This window comes from Coregonus clupeaformis, chromosome 10 (genome assembly GCF_020615455.1).
Source record: "Coregonus clupeaformis isolate EN_2021a chromosome 10, ASM2061545v1, whole genome shotgun sequence".
Classification (NCBI taxonomy): Eukaryota; Metazoa; Chordata; class Actinopteri; order Salmoniformes; family Salmonidae; genus Coregonus; species Coregonus clupeaformis.
In genome coordinates, this window is record NC_059201.1 from 7420473 (window position 1) to 7439553 (window position 19081).

Consider the following 19081-nt stretch of genomic DNA (forward strand, 5'->3'; position numbering starts at 1 on the left):
AGGGTTACAGGGTTCAGTATAGGCCATCTCACTTCTTCATCTTACTGACTAAGTGGTGTCAGACCTATATCCATCCTGCCCTGCCTTTCGAAAGTATTTGAAAGCCAAGTTAACAAACAGATCACCAACCATTTCGAATCCCACCGTACCTTCTCCGCTATGCAATCTGGTTTCCGAGCTGGTCATGGGTGCACTTCAGCCACGCTCAAGGTCCTAAACGATATTATAACCGCGATCGATAATAGACTGTGCAGCCGTCTTCATCGACCTGGCCAAGGCTTTCGACTCTTGTCAACCACCGCATTCTTATTGGCAGACTAAATAGCCTTGGTTTCTCAAATGACTGCCTCGCCTGGTTCACCAACTACTTCTCAGATAGAGTTCAATGTGTGAAATCGGAGGGCCTGTTGTCTGGACCTATGGCAGTCTCTATGGGGGTGCCACAGGGTTCAATTCTTGGGCCGACTCTTTTCTCAGTGTATATCAATGATGTCGCTCTTGCTGCTGGTGACTCTCAGATCCACCTCTACGCAGACGACACCATTTTGTATACATCTGGCCCTTCATTGGACACTGTGTTAACAAACCTCCAAACGAGCTTCAATGCCATACAACACTCCTTCAGTAGCCTCCAACTGCTCTTAAACACTAGTAAAATTAAATGCATGCTCTTCAATCGAACGCTGCTGGCACCCGCCCACCCGACTAGAATCACCACTCTCGACGGGTCTGACCTAGAGTATGTGGACAACTACAAATACCTAGGTGTCTGGTTAGACTGTAAACTCTCCTTCCAGACTCACATTAAGAATCTCCAATCCAAAGTTAAATCTAGAATCGGCTTCCTATTTCGCAACAAAGCCTCCTTCACTCATGCTGCCAAACATGCCCTCGTAAAACTGACTATCCTACCGATCCTTGACTTCGGCGATGTCATTTACAAAATAGCCTCCAACACTCTACTCAGCAAATTGGATGTAGTCTATCACAGTGCCATCCGTTTTGTCTCCAAAGCCCCATACACTACCCACCACTGGGACCTGTACGCTCTTGTTGGCTGGTCCTCACTACATGTTCGTCGTCAAACCCACTGGCTCCAGGCCATCTATAAATCACTGCTAGGCAAATCCCCGCCTTATCTTAGCTCATTGGTCACCATAGCAGCACCCACCCGTAGTCTTATACTCCAGCAGGTATATCTCACTGGTCATTCCCAAAGCCAACACCTCCTTTGGCCGCCATTCCTTCCAGTTCTCTGCTGCCAATGACTGGAACGAATTGCAAAAATCTCTGAAGCTGGAGACTCTTATCTCCCTCACTAACTTTAAGCATCAGTTGTCAGAGCACCTTACCGATCACTGCACATGTACACAGCCCATCTGAAATTAGCCCACCCAACTACCTCATCCCTATATTGTTATTTATTTTGCTCTTTTGCACCCCAGTATCTCTATTTGCACATACTCTCTTGCACATCTAGCATTCCAGTGTTAATACTACCGGTAATTGTAATTATTTTGCACTATAGCCTACTTATTGCCTTACCTCCATAACTTGCTACATTTGCACACACTGTATATATATTTTCTGTTGTATTTTATGACCTTATGTTTTTTTTTACCCCATATGTAACTCTGTGTTGTTGATTTTATCGCACTGCTTTGCTTTATCTTGGCCAGGTCGCAGTTGTAAATGAGAACTTGTTCTCAACTGGCTTACCTGGTTAAATAAAGGTGAAATAAAAAAAATAAAAAAAATCGTCATGATGACTAAAGTTCAGACATGCTCAAAAGCAATAAAAAAATCTAAAGGAAAAAGTATAATCCCACAGCACACCCCCCACTTGCACTTTACTTCTTTCCTACTAGCACTGACTTTGCTGATAGCTACACCTCAATCACATTGTATGTCATAAGAGCGGAAAATAAACTACATACGGTGCATACACATTAAGGAAAAAAAACATTTTACAGTAGGCAAATGGTAGACACAAATGACATTCATTAAACAACCCATCGCTTTTGTTGCAGACTGACAATATGACCATTTCATCATAAGCATTATTCATAATTCAAGACATTTATAGTGCCTGAAAAGGAGAAACAATGTATTTATTCATAAACAACCCCACTTAATGTTGGAGACAATAGAATACGGTTAATTTTTTTAGGGACTAAAGACTAGTCTGAAAGGACCAGACTTGAGTGAGTGATGTCTGAATGTCGGAGGTGTGCCCCTGGCTATCCGTAAAAATAAAATAAAATTGTGCCGTCTGTTTTACTTAATATAAGGAATTTTAAATGATGACATTTACTTTTGATAGTTAAGTATATTTAAAACCAAATACTTTTAGACTTTTACTCAAGTAGTATTTTACTGGGTGACTTTAACTTTTACTTGAGTCATTTTCTATTAAGGTTTACTCAAGTATGACAATTGGGTACTTTTTCCACCACTGCAGTACGTCTCTCATTGCTTGAGGCGTTTGTCTGTCACCAGCCCTGGCATCTGAACAAATAACCTCAGGAATTCCCATGTTTGGCTTTCAGGTAGTGTTTAGCAATGGCATAGTTACCCATAGTTACCCATGCGTATAGTGTAGCTGTGTTTTTCTTCATGCTCAAAAGAAAGTTCCCATAATAGTTCTTACAAAGGTTCTTGGGACAGTTAATGGTGATAGGTAACGTCTTCTTTGGAATTCTGATGCACACTGATTCACCTAAAAGGCCATCTCACTTCTTCATCTTACTGTACACTGACTTGTGTCATCATCATCATCATTACTAAATAGTAAAGGAAAGGGGGACTCCAAGCTAGGTTGAAAAGACGGGCTACACAGCCTCCTCTTCCTAGTATCCTGATAGCTAATGTCCAATCGCTGGAAAATAAACTTTGTGAACTCAGAGCAAGAACAGTTACTGTCCTTGAGCTGTTCTCGTCTATTAATGTTCTGTATTATGTCATGTTTCATGTTTTGTGTGGACCCCAGGAAGAGTAGCTGCTGCTTTCGCATCAGCTAACGGGGATCCTAATTAAAGATAAAATACCAAAGGATTCAATCGCAGAGGGACATCAGGGAATGCTGTGTCTTTGTTTTTACTGAGACGTGGCTTACGGACAATACACTCGACTTTCAGTCAAATGGCTTCTCCATATTCCGAATGGATCTAACGGCGGCTTCTGGTAAGAGTCGGGAAGAGGGGTGTGTTTCCTCATAATCAATTCCTGGTGTACTGAAGTTGAAAACATCTTGAGCTCCTGTTCACCAGACCTGGAGTTTCTGATGCTAAAATGCCGACCACACTATATGCCGAGGGAATTCATGTGTGTTATTATCACAGCTGTGGACATACCGCCACAAGTAAACACCAAGGCGGCACTCCGCGAACTGTACAAGATTATTAGCCAGCAAGAATCCTCTCACCCGGAAGCAGTCTTTAACCAAGCCTGTCTAAAACACATTTTCCCAGAATATCACATGTATCCTGCCTCACAAGAGGATCCAGCGTGCTTGACTATGTATACACAAACATCCGTGATGCTTACAAAGCCATCCCCCACCCCCACTTCGGCCAATCAATTTTTTTTCTTTTTTTTTAGTCATTTTAGCAGACACTCTTATCCAGAGCGACTTATAGTTAGTGAGTGCATACATTTTCATACTGGCCCCCCGTGGGAAACAAACCCACAACCCTGTCGTTGCAAGCGCCGTGCTCTACCAACTGAGCTACAGGGGACTACATCAACACAGGGAATGGTGAGGCACTGGACAGAGGAGGCAGACTCAATGCTGCAGGATTGTTTTGAGAATACTGATTGGAATATGTTCAAAGACTCATCCACACAGGACTCATCCATCAACACTGAGGAAATGTGTTGATGATGTTGTACCCACATTAACAATCCGGACATACCCCAACCAAAAACCCAGGATGAACAGAGATATCTGTACAATGCTGAGAGCCTGTACCTCAGCAATCAATGTTAGCAGAACGAACCCTGATGTCTCAGTGACGCGCAACGCGTATAAGACAAGCAGGTACGAGCTCCGCAAATCCATTAGGGATGCAAAAAGACAATACAGACTCAAACTTGAATTGATGTTCAACAACTCAGACTTGCGTCACATGTGGCAAGGACAACAGACTCACAGACTACAAAGGTAGATCCAGCTGTACATTCCCCACCAAAGCCTCCTTCCCAGACGATCTTAACACATTCTATGCTCGCTTCGAGGCAGACAATACCGAGCCATCCAGGAAGACTCTCGCTGCTCCGGATGACCAGGTGCTTTTGCTCTCCGAGGCTGACATGAGGAAAATTCTCAAAATAATGAATACTCACAAAGCCGCAGGACCAGATGGCATCCCTGGCCGCGTCCTCAGAGTGTGTGCTGACGAGCTGGTGGGCGTCTTCTCAGACATCTTCAACCTGTCCCTGTCCCAGGCTGTAGTCCCCACCTGCCTTAAGGAGACTTCCATTGTCCCAGCGCCCAAGAAAAACAAGGTGATATTCCCAAATGACTATTGCCCCGTTGCACTCACCTTGGTCATCCTGAAGCTCTTAGAGAGGCTGGTCATGGCCCACATCAAGGCCATCATGCCAGGCACACTGGAATCTGACTACCGCTCCTACAGATCCATGGAAGATGCCATTTCCATCGCTATTCACATGGCCGCAACACATCTGGACAAGAGGAACACCTACAGTGAGGGAAAAAAGTATTTGATCCCCTGCTGATTTTGTACGTTTGCCCACTGACAAAGAAATGATCAGTCTATAATTTTAATGGTATGTTTATTTGAACAGTGAGAGACAGAATAACAACAAAAAAATCCAGAAAAACGCATGTCAAAAATGTTATAAATGATTTGCATTTTAATGAGGGAAATAAGTATTTGACCCCCTCTCAATCAGAAAGATGTCTGTCTCCCAGGTGTCTTTTATACAGGTAACAAGCTGAGATTAGGAGCACACTCTTAAAGGGAGTGTTTGCTAGAGTGCATTTGGATGATCCAGAAGAGGATTGGGAGAATGTCATATGGTCAGATGAAACCAAAATAGAACTTTTTGGTAAAAACTCAACTCGTCGTGTTTGGAGGACAAAGAATGCTGAGTTGCATCCAAAGAACACCATACCTACTGTTAAGCATGGGTGTGGAAACATCATGCTTTGGGGCTGTTTTTCTGCAAAGGGACCAGGACAACTGATCCGTGTAAAGGAAAGAATGAATGGGGCCATGTATTGTGAGATTTTGAGTGAAAACCTCCTTCCATCAGCAAGGGCATTGAAGATGAAACGTGGCTGGGTCTTTCAGCATGACAATGATCCCAAACACACCGCCCGGACAACGAAGGAGTGGCTTCGTAAGAAGCATTTCAAGGTCCTGGAGTGGCCTAGCCAGTCTCCAGATCTCAACCCCATAGAAATTCTTTGGAGGGAGTTGAAAGTCCGTGTTGCCCAGCGACAGCCCCAAAACATCACTGCTCTAGAGGAGATCTGCATGGAGGAATGGGCCAAAATACCAGCAACAGTGTGTGAAAACCTTGTGAAGACTTACAGAAAACGTTTGACCTGTGTCATTGCCAACAAAGGGTATATAACAAAGTATTGAGAAACTTTTGTTATTGACCAAATACTTATTTTCCACCATAATTTGCAAATAAATTCATTAAAAATCCTACAATGTGATTTTCTGGATTTCTTTTTCTCATTTTGTCTGTCATAGTTGACGTGTATCTATGATGAAAATTACAGGCCTCTCTCATCTTTTTAAGTGGGAGAACTTGCACAATTGGTGGCTGACTAAATACTTTTTTCCCCCACTGTAACTGTCAATCTCCCTCGGCCTGGGGCTCCATGCAAGATCTCACCTTGTGGAGTTGCAATGATCATGAGAACGGTGAGGAATCAGCCCAGAACTACACGGGAGGATCTTGTCAATGATCTCAAGGCAGCTGGGACCATAGTCACCAAGAAAACAATTGGTAACACACTACGCCGTGAAGGACTGAAATCCTGCAGCGCCCGCAAGGTCCCCCTTCTCAAGAAAGCACATATACAGGGCCGTCTGAAGTTTGCCAATGAACATCTGAATGATTCAGAGGAGAACTGGGTGAATGTGTTGTGGTCAGATGAGACCAAAATCGAGCTCTTTGGTATCAACTCAACTCGCTGTGTTTGGAGGAGGAGGAATGCTGCCTATGACCCCAAGAACCCCATCCCCACCGTCAAACATGGAGGTGGAAACATTATGCTTTGGGGTTGTTTTTCTGCTAAGGGGACAGGACAACTTCACTGCATCAAAGGGACGATAGACGGGGCCATGTACCGTCAAATCTTGGGTGAGAACCTCCTTCCCTCAGCCAGGGCATTGAGAATGGGTCGTGGATGGGTATTCCAGCATGACAATGACCCAAAACACACGGCCAAGGCAAGACAGGAGTGGCTCAAGAAGAAGCACATTAAGGTCCTGGAGTGGCCTAGCCAGTCTCTAGACCTTAATCCCATAGAAAATTTGTGGAGGGAGCTGAAGGTTCGAGTTGCCAAACATCAGGCTCGAAACCTTAATGTCTTGGAGAAAATATGCAAAGAAGTGTTGGACAAAATCCCTCCTGAGATGTGTGCAAACCTGGTGGCCAACTACAAGAAACGTCTGACCTCTGTGATTGCCAACAAGGGTTTTGCCACCAAGTACTAAGTCATGTTTTGCAGAGGGGTCAAATACTTATTTCCCTCATTAAAATGCAAATCAATTTACAACATTTTTGACATGCGTTTTTCTGGATTTTGTTTTTGTTATTCTGTCTCTCACTGTTCAAATAAACCTACCATTAAAATTATAGACTGATCATTTCTTTGTCAGTGGGCAAATGTACAAAATCAGCAGGGGATCAAATACTTTTTTCCCTCACTGTATGTGAGAATGCTGTTCATTGACTACAGTTCAGCATTCAACACTATTGTTCCCTCCAAGCTCGACACCAAGCTCAGAGCCCTGGGTCTGGACACCACCCTCTGCAACTGGATCCTGGACTTCTTGACGGGCAGACGACAGGCTGTGAGATTTGGCAACAACACCTCCTCCACACTGACTCTTAACACAGAGGCCCTCCAGGGGTGTGTCCTCAGTCCTCTGCTGTACTCCCTGTTCACCCACGACTGCGTGGCTTTGCCTGACACCAACTCCATCATCAAGTTTGCTGACAACACCACAGTTGTAGGCCTGATAACCAACAGCGACGAGTCAGCCTATAGGGAGGAGGTAAGTGAACTGGCATTTGGTGTCATGAAAACAACCTCTCCCTCAATGTCAGAAAAACAAAAGAGTTGATTGTTGACTTCAGGAAGCAGAGGTTGGAACATGCCTCGATCCACATCAACGGGACTGCAGTAGAGAGAGCCACAAGTTTTAAGTTCCTCGGCGTCCACATCACAGAATACTTGTAATTGACCAACAACACCACTACTCTTGTCAAGAGGGCGCAACAGCGTCTACTTCCTATTGCGGCTAAAGAAATTCAGCATGCCGCCCCGGGTCCTCTCTACCGCTGCACCATCGAGAGCGTACTGACCAGTTGCATCATGGCCCGGTATGGGAATTGCTCCGTCCACGACCGCAAGCCCCTCCAGCGGGTGGTGAAGACGGCCCAGTACATCACTGGGACCGTGCTCCCACCCATCCAGGACATCACTGGGACCGTGCTCCCACCCATCCAGGACATCACTGAGACCGTGCTCCCACCCATCCAGGACATCACTGGGACCGTGCTCCCACCCATCCAGGACATCACTGGGGCCGTGCTCCCACCCATCCAGGACATCACTGGGGCCGTGCTCCCACCCATCCAGGACATCACTGGGACCGTGCTCCCACCCATCCAGGACATCACTGGGGCCGTGCTCCCACCCATCCAGGACATCACTGGGACCGTGCTCCCACCCATCCAGGACATCACTGGGACCGTGCTCCCACCCATCCAGGACATCTACTTAAAACGGACCCCACACTACAAGCTGTTCTCTCCCTTATTGTCAGGCAGATGGTATCGGAGCATGAGGTCTGATACCAACAGCAGTGGCGACCCGTCATTCTGCCCCACCTGTTTTGAGCCCCAGCTGTTTAGCAAAAAATTTAATACAAAAATACAAATATATATTTGGCCTGTTCTGTCATTTTGGCATTAATTCGTGTTACATATCAGTTTGTAAACAATGTAAAAATATATCCTTAAGTTAAAGCTGCATACAAACATGGTCTCTTTCTTGAGTAAGGCAGCTCCAAAATGCAGGTTTTTCAGCCTAGCTCAGTGCTTTCTGTGGTGGAGGGGCAGCCAGCAAAAGCACAGAGCATAGTTGCACCGTGATAGGCTCAGTGTTCTGTCACTTATGGGGACACTATGTCACCGCAGAATCTACAGGGAGAGCTAGGCAGTTCAAGCCCCCCTTGGGTGCTGTCATATATTGACATTAGAAGTGCCCGTCCAATAAGGCTGAAGGTCAATGGCCACAGATAAAACTATGTCAAATCACATTATATCTACCGTAGCTTTGATTGGACTGATCGTGTCAACATCATACTTTCTAAATCTTAGCTAGCTAGCTAGACAAGCAGTCGTCATCATAATAATAATAATAATATGCAATTTAGCAGACGCTTTTAACCAACGCGACTTACAGTCACGCGTGCATACATTTTTGTGTATGGGTGGTCCCGGGGATCGAACCCACTACCTTGGCGTTACAAGCGCAGTGCTCTACCAGCTGAGCTACAGAGGACCCAGAGGATCATGAATCATGACAACAGTCTACTGGCAAATCCTTTTTAATCCTTGTCATATGAACATAGATTATAGATAAAACGTATCATTTTCATTTACATTTTCGTCATTTAGCAGACGCTCTTATCCAGAGCGACTTACAAATTGGTGCATTCACCTTATGATAGCCAGTGGGACAACCACTTTACAATATTTTTTATTTTATTTATTTTTTGGGGTGGGGTAAGGGGGGGTAGAAGGATTACTTTATCCTATCCCAGGTATTCCTTAAAGAGGTGGGGTTTCAAGTGTCTCCGGAAGGTGGTGAGTGACTCCGCTGTCCTGGCGTCGTGAGGGAGCTTTTTCCACCATTGGAACGGTATCGGCCATTCGACATAAACATTACACAAGTCGGAAATCACAAATTCAACAATGAGTGGTTTGGAAGGAATCAGTGGCTAACTACGAGCATTGCAAAGCAATCACTATTTTGCTTCCCCTGCCTGCTATTCGGTGGTGAGGGTGTGTGGTCCAAGTCTGGGTTTAAGGTATTAAAACATCTGTCTGAAAGGGTCTCTTGACCAAGCTTAAAAGGATAAACATTAATACGCAACACCATGGGCCAGAAAAGGTTGAACACATTGGCCATGCTGTCAATCCAGCAAGATTTATGCCGCAATCTCGACTTCCGACTTCAGTGCATTCAAGACAACTGGGAAATCAGAAAACATTTGCTCCAATTGGGAAAATACATTTTGAACGGTCATCCAACTCGGAATTCAAAGTCGGGAACTCTGGCTTCTTTCTAGCGCTCCGATTTTCCGACCTGAAGATCACTGACGTCATGATTCGGCCTCGTTTTTTTCAGAGTTCCCAGTTGTCTTGAGAGCACCTTAAATCCAGAGAATGCCAGACTTTGATAACAAAGTTTGATGACAAATTTGCCCACAAGAAGGACCGCCGCGCCACCTTCCTATTGAAGTGAGCACAGCACAACAGAGTCCAAAAATATGTATTGTATGCTGCTGTATAAATGATGTAATATGCCAGGATATGCATACTGTAGCTAAGAAAGTAATACTACATGTATGTTGTGTAGTAAGCTGTTAGTAGCCCATGTGTCTCACCCTAATAATTTGGTCCCTCTCCCCCTCAGAACTTAGCCTACTGTTCTGACTTGGTGGTGCACACGTAGCCTATAGACTGTTTTAGAGAAATGTCATCATAGAATATTGTAAGAGCTTTCATTGTCTGCTTATATGCCCCTGTTATTTATCCTACGGTTCTGACTTGGTGTACAGGGAGAATACTGTATGAACGGCCCATGTTCTGAATTCTTTCGCTGTACATTTCAAAAGTGCTGAACAAATAGGCAAATTGACTACGTCCGTCTTAGCTCGCTCGTTAATGTCTTAATCGAAATCCGCTCATCGTTCCCATCGTTCCCTTTAACATAATTTGTACATCTAAACTGTTATATTGCTTATATAGCTCTATCTGATTAGTATCTTATTCATCATTTTAGGTAATGTTGGAATGATGCATTTCATTGTTTTGCTTACTTTGTGTATTATAATTAGCTCATGCGCTTTTCTCCATGAGGAGGGGATACTATACAGTGCTGTGAAAAAGTATTTGCCCTCTTTCTAATTTTCTCTACTTTTGCATATTTGTGATACTGAATGTTAGCAGATCTTCAACCACCTTTGGTATGATGTTCTTACTGTGGAATGCAGAGTTTAGTTTTCACCAGGCATAATGGGACCCATCTCGTCCAAAAAGTTGACTCAAGTTTGCCAAAAAGCACCTGGATGATCATCAAGACTCTTGGAAGAATGTTCTATGGACAGATGATTCAAAAGTATAATAATAATAATATGCCATTTAGCAGACGCTTTTATCCAAAGCGACTTACAGTCATGCGTGCATACATTTATTATTGTTATTTTTTTGTGTATGGGTGGTCCCGGGGATCGAACCCACTACCTTGGCGTTACAAGCGCCGTGCTCTACCAGCTGAGCTACAGAGGACCACATGGTTCCAGTAATGCCTGGCGAAAACCAAACTATGCATTCCACAGTAAGAACATCATACCAAAGGACAAGCATGGTGGTGGTGGTGTGATGGTTTGGGGATGCTTTGCTGCCTCAGGACCTGGACGACTTGCCTTAATAGAAGGAACCATGAATTCTGCTCTGTATCAGAGAATTCTACAGGAGAATGTCAGACGATCCGTCTGTGAGCTGAAGCTGAAACGCAGCTGGGTCATGCAGCAAGACAATGATCCAAAACACACAATCAAGTCTACATGAAAATTGCTAAAAAGCAACAAATTGGAAGTTTTGGAATGGCCTAGTCAGACCTAATCCCAATTGAGATGTTGTGGCAGGACTTGAAACGAGCAGTTCATGCTTGAAAACCCACACGTCACAGTTCTGCATGGAAGTGGGCCAAAATTCCTCCACAGCGATGTGAGAGACTGATCAACAACTACAGGAAGCATTTGGTTGGAGTCATTGCAGCTAAAGGTGGCACAACCGGTTATTGAGTGTAAGGGAGCAATTACTTTTTCACACAGGGGAATTGGGTGTCGCATAACTTTGTTTATGAAATAAATGAAATAAATATGTAATTGATGTGTTATTTGTTCACTTATGTTCCCTTTATTCCAATATTAGGTTTTGGTTGAAGATCTGATAACATTCAGTATCACAAATATGCAAAAGTAGAGAAAATTAGAAAGGGGGCAAATACTTTTTCACAGCACTGTATAATGTTGTTGGGTCTGTAACCATGTTTGCCAGTGGCAGTCTCTTCCCATTCAAATATATGTTTATAAACAAACAGTTAATTAATAGGTTGTTTTGTTTGCGCAATGCGCTGTCTGTGCGTCAGTATGTTGTCTATAAAAGTGGATCCTTGTGATGTAATGTTCCTTCCTTTTTAGATCACATAGGCCTAATAAAAGACTTTAAATGGTAGGATAACCACATCTCTCTCTCTGTGGTGACTTAAAGAAGACTAAAGTGAAGGCCTCAACATCTTGCTGAATTTATCTGAACTAACATCTATCAGAATTTCTGTCGGTGTCCATTTTGAAAGTGCTGAACGAAGGCCTACCTGGTTGACTACGTCCGTCTTAGCTCGCTCGTTAATGTCTAAGCTCGTTTGTGCGTAAGGTGATTATTTGAGTGGGACTGTGCAGACAGAACAAATTAGAACAAATATTGACTTTAACTCTCTGCTGTACGTTGAGCAACTTGAATAAGAAAGACATGGCAAACTGCTGCTTATCATATCTGGGATCTGCAAGTGCATTTAAGTCAACCCAATTATTAGATATGAAGAACAATACATTGTCCGGTAATGGCGGAATGGACAAATGGCCACCACGGCCGCCAGAGGGTGTTTTTACGATGGCTCCATCTCTTTTTTCGTGACCAAATTGTCATTTTTTTCCATTATTTTTTTAAAATGTGGGTGAAAGTTTGGGTCCAACTCTGAAAATGTTCATGGCCCCAAACTGTACAAGTGTACCAAGTTTCATGCTTTTATGAAAAAGTTAACATTATTTTCACATACAGTACCTTGCTTGACTTAAAGGAAAGATTCACCGATTTTGAATGTTATATTGTTTTTGTGCATCTCTGAGCGATGTTCTATCGATTCCCAGGGTCATTTCATGTTTTCATGTGTATCTGAGCTATAGTCCGGCACAGTGGTCGCATCATCATACCCAGCGGTACATTTTAAATGTACATTTGAGTCATTTAGCAGATGCTCTTATCCAGAGCGACTTACAGGAGCCATTGGGGTTAAGTGCCTTGCTCAAGGGCACATCAACAGATTTTTCACCCAGTTGGCTTGGGGATTCAAACCAGCGACCTTTCGGTTACTGGACCAACGCTCTAAAACCCAGTAATGGTTCCAATATTTTTGGGGTCTGTATTTCGTGTAGGCTTACCCTGGCATGACGTTTTGATAACCGCGTAATTCTCTCTTGGACAAGGTGAGTTTTATCAATTTATTCACTCCCCCAAAATTGAAACGCAAATTAGCAACAGAGAAGACATTTATATTTTAGCAGACGCTTTTATCCAGAGCGACTTACAGGTAGTGAGTGCATAAATGTTTCATATTGGTTCCCTCTGGGAAACGAACCCACAACCCTGGCGTTGCAAGTGCCATGCTCTACCAACTGAGCTACAGGGGACCTCGGCAATACTACAAATTTCTGCAGTAAGCTCCTGCACGTCATTTCTAGCTGACGCTGTCAGCTACCGTTCACCAGCATGATCAGAGACCCTCTGTGTCCAATCCATGAACTTCTTATGTCCCCTTTCTCTGTCTTAGCTAGCCACTGACCACACTTTAGCTAGCAAAGCAGTAGATCAAAAATAGTGACATTTATAATTGTTTGTACAGTATGTTGACTTTGGTGTCTATTTCAGAACTTATGGCATTTTTCAAGGAGAAGCATAAGAGCATTAAAAGGGGAGAAGACCCCTATAAGTCTGGCCATGTGGAGAAGTGCAGCTATAGTGAAGAGCAATTTCCTGGTTTGGTCAGGGCCATCATGAGGGATAAAGTTTATCCTGTTTCCGTGAGTGTAGCTATTAAGTTAAGTTTGAGAATCTTATCAATACAATGTGTTCTATACAGCTGTCAACATTCTACAAGGAAAGAGCCACTTAATCAATTATATAATCATTAACCAGATTACCCCGGATACCAGACTTCGATGAGTGATCACTTGGTTCTAGAATGTTGTCATTGATGAGAATTAATCAAACAATCTATTGACATTCAGAATTGGTTTTGTTTAGACATCCAGCCTGTATTGTAGTTTCATGACCAGAGACAAATCTTCAAAGGCACAGTGTTTATTTATTTGGAGTGGTACATGCATTCACACAGTCTTGAAATATAGGATTCTTCCCACTATATGACTGATATGTAAAGTGACGAAATCCCAAATTATCAATTAAAAGTTTATGGAAAAACTGCACTTGTCCTCGTGAAAATGACAGTTTATTAAATATTCTACAGTTGTAATGTCATCAATCAAATCAGACTATATTTATATATCACATTTCTTACAACGAATGCATTTCAAGGTGTTCAAAGTCATGCATTGAAAGACATGTGGCACTAAACATCCTTCCTCTTGGCAGGTCTCTATAGGTGACCAGGGGATTCTCTCTACCACATGAGAATGCCTCCATGTAGCCATGCAGCCTATTTTGGCAGTTCACAATATCGGCCGTACGGATGTGGAATGTGAGTGGAGGAAGCCAGCCGTGGCCCAACCAGGTGCAGTCAGTGGAGGACCTGTACCCGGCCGAAGACTACAACCCTCTGTCCCGAGAGCCCACAGAGGAGGATCTTCAGTGGCTAAGGAACTGTCTCCGGGGCAGGTTCAGTGGAATGGCATGGCTCCTTGAACCTGAGCCAGAACAACCGCTACCCTCCAGGTCATCCCTGTATGTACCAGACATTGTTAAAAAACATGGTCATGTACAACCGATGCACTCATGGAACAAAACCGTTTCTGTGTTTTCTATGGGGATAACGTTGAGCCCACAAGTCCTTTGTGAGCTAGCTAGCCAACTTGAGCTAATGTAGCTAACTAGGCAACCAAGGTGCCTAACTAGCTAGGCCACCACCAGGCGATATTTAGCTAGCTAGCTAGTTAACATTAGCTCACCGTTCGTGAAGTCAGACTTTTCTAAGTGGTGACATGCTAGCTAACCAACTATCCTTGCATTGTGCCGGTCTAACATCAGCTAGCAATTCTGACTACAGTACACGACCGGTGAGTTAACGTTAACAAGCTAACTAAATATCCTAGCTGCCTAGCACACTAAAGACTTGTCAATAAAAAGGTCACAACAGTCATTATGCTAGCCTATGCTGGTTTTATTTTTACTCGTAAGGAAGGTAATGTACGTTGTACACGTAAATACAGTCGGTGATTATCTAGCTAATGTTATTAAGCACCTAGCTAACCAGAGATCGTTGACCTAACCAAAATAGCTTGTGAGAAGCTAGCAAACAGGGCTTACCTTATCACATGGCTCCAGCGATGCCTCTCGATTGTCAGAAAACAATAAAATGCATGTGTGCTTATCAGAGTAGTGGTTACAATCCGGTACATAGCACATGAGCATAATTGCTTCTGATCGACAGAGAGACCTAAGGTTAGCTAGTTTGCTAACAAAGGCCAGAGGGTAATACAAATTATAGTAATACAAAAATGCTAAGGTAGCTAGCGAGGCAATTTGAAAAATGCTAAACAAGAAACCACACGAGAAACACAATATCAATTATTTACACGAGAAACTCAAAAGGCTACAATATCTACTTGCTAGCTGGAGTGTCTCGGATTTACGTAAAGCATAATACAAAATGCTCTGAGACCAGGTTGATTGTAGGAACGCTGCACCATTAAAACACGGTTATCAGGGCCGGTTTCCCAAATGCATCTTAAGGCTAAGATCATCATTAGAACCTTCATAGGAGCATTGTTAAATCTTCGAGCTGTTTCCCAAAACCATAGTTATTAACATTGCACTTAAAAATGCTTGTACGCCTGCCTCAGACAACTCGTAGAACAGCTAGCTAGGTTACTTGCTACTTGTCAATGAGTTTGCATGGAGAAATGCCTTGAGGGATGAAGTCAAAGTATGCAAAAATATGTGTAGTTCTGTATAGCCACATTAGCGGCTAATTAGCATTTCATTTTTGGGGGGTAATTACAGGCAAATATATTGATAAAAGTGACCTAGTTCGAGAGAGATTTGCGCAGTTATCAAAATGTCACGCCAGGGTAAGCCTACACAAAACACAGACCTTATATGAAGTAGTTCGAAGATCTCCGACTGAAAAATGAATGGTGAAAAAACATAAGCAGGCAAAAAATTTGGCCGCTATGACATAAGTATATACAAAGTATGTGGACACACCTTCAAATGAGTGGATTCGTCTATATCAGCCACACCTGTTGCTGACAAGTATATAAAATCGAGCACACAGCCATGCAATCTCCATAGACAAACATTGGCAGTAGAATGGCCTTACTGAAGAGCTCAGTGACTTTCAACGTGGCACCGTCATAAGATGCCACCTTTCCAACAAGTCAGTTTGTCAAATTTGTGCCCTGCTAGAGCTACCCCGGTCAACTGTAAGTACTGTTATTGTGAAGTGGAAACGTCTAGGAGCAACAACAGCTCAGCCACAAAGTGGTAGGCCACACAAGCTCACAGAACGGGACTGCCGAGTACTGAAGCGCGTAGCGCATAAAAATCGTCTGTCCTCGGTTGCAACACTCACTACCGAGTTCCAAACTGCCTCTGGAAGCAACGTCAGCACAAGAACTGTTAGTCGGCATATTCTTGAAATGGGTTTCCATGACTGAGCAGTCGCACACAAGCGTAAGATCACCATGCGCATTGCCAAGCGTCAGCTGGAGTGGTATAAAGCTTGCCGCCATTGGACTCTGGAGCAGTGGAAACGTGTTCTCTGGAGTGATGAATCACGCTTCACCATCTGGCAGTCTGACGGAGGAATCTGGGTTTGGCGGATGCCGGGAGAGTGCTACCTGCCCGAATGCATAGTGCCAACTGTAAAGTTTGGTGGAGGAGGAATAATGGTCTGGGATTGTTTTTCATGGTTCGGACTAGTTCCAGTGAAGGAAAATCTTAACACTACAGCATACAATGACATTGTAGAAGATTCTGTGCTTCCAACTTTGTGGCAACAGTTTGGGGAAGGCCCTTTCCTGTTTCAGCATGACAATGCCCCTGTGCACAAAGCGAGGTCCATACATACTGCTCCCCCGCCCGCCCACTCCACCCTCCGTGAAGATTCTCCAAATTACATTTTCATTATTGTCAACACGGTATAATTAGCTAATTTGTTGCATCACATTTAGTCAGTCATTTGAGGACATAATCCCCATTAATTGCACTCTATCAACTGATCTGTATATTAATTTGATCAGGCAGTTAAAGATTGTCAATACCTATGAACATAAAATAAGTCAAGAACCCAGAACAGTCAATCAACCCATAACTGAATATATCAATCATGCCAGAAACACCTGCTCCAACCCTGAAAGTCAATGAGAAAGGTTGCAGTGGGGTGAGTAACATCAAGGTACACAATTGACAGTTGATCAGGTCCCTGGCCCAAACGCCTACTCAAGATCTTGTCTATTACAATAGCTGTAATTGTGTAAAGACACAGTTGTAAATTGGAACTGTGACAACTTGATGATTATTTAACTCTCTTAAATCCTATCTCAACCATGTGAATGTTATTCTAAAGCAATGTGTTCTAAAGGTTAAAAGAGCAACACTTTTTCTTCCCATAGTTCAAGTAACTGCCATGCAAATTTCTTCGGATTTGATGGGATGTCGGCAAAGCCAAAAGCAAACAGAAGAAAGTGAGAAGGAGCTCAACTTAGTTATACAAATGTTTTTATGCCATTTGATTCATTGTGGTAACGCTGAATGAATGTGGTTAGGATTATTTGCCAATTTAAAGTGTAGCTCCAATGCAAGATATTTCTTCATTTTTGCAGGCAAGTTCAGTCTGAATATATATAGTATTACAATACCAGCCTTTCACACACTTAAAAGCTTTATATTGCAGTAGGCTACAAAAAACATTCCCCAACATTTAAGCAGACGCTCTTATCCAGAGCGACTTACAGAAGCAATTAGGGTTAAATTCCTTGCTCAAAGGCACATCGACAGATTTTTCACCTAGACGGCTCAGGGATTAGAACCAGCGATCTTTCAGTCACTGGCACAACACTCTTAACCACTAAGCTACCCTGCCACCCAACACACACATCCAGTCTCTCTACCTCTCACCAGCCGTGGGTCCATTATAACAGGAGTCCGTCTTTCATGGTTCCTGTGATTATTGCAGGTGTAAAAGAGCAGGGCTAGTGTGGGTGGGTCTGTTTAACAGTACAAACACACACCAGGCTCAGACTCTCTAAAGGCCCCGTGCACTCCCTCTCCCTATCTCACAATTACTCTATTCACACACTGCATGCGTAATGATACCTAACTCATGCTCTACGTAATAAAACAATGAAATAGAAAATTAACTCTTAGGGATTAAAAGGCACAGTTGATTAGAGGTAATTCATTAGATGTGTTTTATTGAGCCATTGATCACCTGTGTCGGTGTACAGAGAGAGAATGGATACAAGCTTCAAACTCCCACAAGTACTTTTACATACGAAACCTATTAATGTCATTTTATCCTATAGTTCTTTAAACTCAACACCTCCATAGCTAAGGGAGCAGCATCGAGGTCCAGTCATCCTGATAACAATTAATGAATGGCTTACAGTGCAAGTACAAAGTAATGAATTAATGGTCCAAACACACCAAGACAGTCGTGAAGAGGGCACGACAAAGCCTATTCCCCCTCAGGAGACTGAAAAGATTTGGCATGTGTCCTCAGATCCTCAAAAAGTTATACCTCTGCACCATCGAGAGCATCCTGACTGGTTGCATCACCGCCTGGTATGGCAGCTGCTCTGCCTCCGACCGCAAGGCACTATAGAGGGTAGTGCGTACGGCCCAGTACATCACTGGGGCCAAGCTTCCTGCCATCCAGGACCTCTATACCAGGGGGTGTCAGAGGAAGGCCCTAAAAATGGTCAAAGACTCCATTCACCCTAGTCATAGGCTGTTCTCTCTGCTACCGCACGGCAAGCGGTACTGGAGCGCCAAGTCTAGGTCCAAAAGGCTCCTTAACAGCTTCTACCCCCAAGCCATGAAATTACTAAACAGTTAATCAAATGGCTACCCGGACTATTTGCATTGACCCTGTTATTTACGCTGCTGCTACTCTATGTTTATTGTCTATGCATAGTCACTTTACCCCTACCTACATGTACATATTACCTCAATTACCTCGACTAACCTGTACCCCCACACATTGACTCGGTACCGTTACCCCCTGTATATAGCCTCGTTATTTTTATTGTGATACTTTTTTATTATAATTTGTCTTACTTTAGTTAATTATTTTTGTAATGATTTCTTTAGCAAATGTTTTATTACTTACTTTTAAAAAAATTCTGCATTGTTGGTTAATGGCTTGTAAGTAAGCACATCACGGTAAGATCTACACCTGTTGTATTCGGCGCATGTGACAAATACAATTTTATTTTATTTAACAGTTTTTAAGGTGTTGCCTAACTACATTCAAGTAAAGAAGACAACTTTATTTTTTAAATGTCAAAATAACTGTATTTTTAACTACAATTTACTAACTACATGAATAATTGTTCTA